A 2,475-nucleotide genomic window follows, 5' to 3' on the forward strand; every position below is an offset into this window, starting at 1 on the left:
TCACTACTGTAAGTACAGTTACCGCAGTAATCAATGCACATTATATGAAAAGTGCTGCAAATATAGTCTGCTGTCACTCCTCTTCCCTCCAAAATTAACCACAAACGGATAATAATGCTTTCCCGACTCCGCAGAAGAAATGGTAGGCTATAATATTTAAGTATAAGGATAGTAATCAAAACACATTATGTCTTAATATTTATCTGAAAACTGCTGCAAATATAGTCGCTGCTGGTGTCTGTCCCACCTGAAAGTGGTTGACAGCGCGGACTACTGAGGTCCGCATAGAGCACGTGACTGTGTGGCGGCGAGATCAAAGAGTGTCGTAACTCTCTTATTTAAGGGCTCTGGTTGTGATCACGTTGAAAGTGACCAATCATAAGAGGGTCAGTGCCCTCTTTGGTTTCCGACCCCAAATTGTCAAAAGTCGTGTAGACTCGAGCGAGCAGAAATCCAGTGCGCAAGCAGAGTTATCCTTTGAGAGCAAACCAGGCGCTCGTAATTTGCTCGTGAGGAAGTTTTTCACGCTCACAACTTATGACTAAAAATAAACGCCATATTTGCTCAGGGAGAAAGAGGCGCTCAGATATTTGGTCCCATTTCAAACACAGTGAGGCGGATTTTATCAGACGGCAATTTGGTTTCAAGATTTTTGGAAAAAACACTACAAACTTGAAGCGACATATCAAGGCTGACCAGCGGGACCTGAGGCGAGTTAACGTCTCCTTTGCAATAAAAATGAGAACAAAACTAACATTCAAATTTTACAAAACAATTTATCTGTATGTGAGATGAGTGAAATAAAGACTAAAATGATAAATATCTCTATTTTGGTTCGTGCAGATCGACCAAAATGCTGATAATGAGTTAGAAAAGACTAAAATGATGGTTAATGTCGAAAACTAGACTAAAATACTTTTGATTTTCTTTTGACTCAAATACTCAGACTTTTTTTAGTCAACTTTAAAAATAGTTTGCAGTGGACTAAATATGACAAAAACTTACGAGGATATTTGACACAGGACTTGTTGCTGCTAAATAAGGGTAAAGTGCTTCTTAAATCCAGGGTTCACTTCCTGTTTCAGCTGCGACTGTTCTGGAAAAACAGGAAAATCTGCAACTGTGTGAATGAAACATCACTTAAATATTAGAAGAGTACAGGAGTACTGTGAAAGTACTTAACTGTAGACTGGAATACTACTATGGACACATAATCAATACTCTAATCATCCACACCACACTACAGGAAGGAGTACTCAAGAGTACTGCAAAGAAATACTATGGAGGAGCTCTGTGAAGTCATTATGACACAGCAACAGTACTACTTCCACAGCAGTATTTCACTACACATTGTACTTGTATGACAACGTATGTGACAAAGATTTGAAATACTGCGACTACAGAAATACTACAGTATTCCTTTAAGACTGTAATTTTACTACAAAGAGTCGGAGATGTACACAGTGACATCATAGAAGTATTACAGTACTCCATGAAGGCCACAGTGAATATAAATACTGTAGGAATATTACAGGAACATAGTGATCCTTTAAAAATACTAGACAGTATTATTAAAATACTTTTAAAAACTACAGTAATGTCTCAATAAACTAAACAGTTATACTATGATGTACTAAGAATGTAACAGCAACACTGCAAGTACAAGTACTATAGAAATACTGGGCTGTGTATAAAGTACTATGAGTGTATAAAAACCCCATTCAATCCTCCAGAATAAAAGACTGATTCTGAATCCTCCAGAATAAAAGCACGCGATACTGCCGTCGTTACGAAACAAAGTGTCCTCGCGCTCCGACCATCAGACAGGAAGTGAGTCCGGATCAAAGCCGAGAGGCAGCTGGTCGAGCCGCACACCTGTCCGTCCGCGGTCTCACCTGTCTGTCTGCGTGTCCGCGCGCTCAGGACACGCTCTCCGTCCTGCCTGTCCTCCTTCAGGTCCGCTGGTCTCTGTAAACAGCTCGTGCAGCCGCGACTCACAGCAGCCGCGCGGGGGATCACGGGAAGCAGAGTCCTACGTGACGCCAGACCTCACGTCACTCCCTCTGATGACGTCAGTACAGCGTGTTGCTCCAATGTGGAGCTCATTAACATAAATACTGCAGTACTGCAGTGTGTACAGTAGAGTACATCAAAATACTGCAGGATCAGAGTACTACTAAAATACTGCAGTGTGTACAGTAGAGTACATCAAAATACTGCAGGATCAGAGTACTACTAAAATACTGCAGTGTGTACAGTAGAGTACATCAAAATACTGCAGGATCAGAGTACTGCTGAAATACTGCAGTGTGTACAGTAGAGTACATCAAAATACTGCAGGATCAGAGTACTGCTGAAATACTGCAGTGTGTACAGTAGAGTACATCAAAATACTGCAGGATCAGAGTACTACTAAAATACTGCAGTGTGTACAGTAGAGTACATCAAAATACTGCAGGATCAGAGTACTACTAA

At 40.8% G+C, this 2,475-nt stretch overlaps 1 long non-coding RNA gene across 1 annotated transcript; it reads right to left on the bottom strand.

Annotated features, from left to right (window-relative positions):
* Window positions 1-756: 756 nt before the first annotated feature.
* Window positions 757-2,000, bottom strand: LOC123986518. Its single transcript, XR_006828897.1, has 2 exons — window positions 1,896-2,000; window positions 757-1,120 (listed from the first exon to the last, which is right to left on the bottom strand). It is a non-coding gene; the product is annotated as an uncharacterized LOC123986518 (long non-coding RNA).
* Between the last annotated feature and the right edge of the window lie 475 nt (window positions 2,001-2,475).

This window comes from Micropterus dolomieu, linkage group LG17 (genome assembly GCF_021292245.1).
Source record: "Micropterus dolomieu isolate WLL.071019.BEF.003 ecotype Adirondacks linkage group LG17, ASM2129224v1, whole genome shotgun sequence".
Lineage (NCBI taxonomy): Eukaryota > Metazoa > Chordata > Actinopteri > Centrarchiformes > Centrarchidae > Micropterus > Micropterus dolomieu.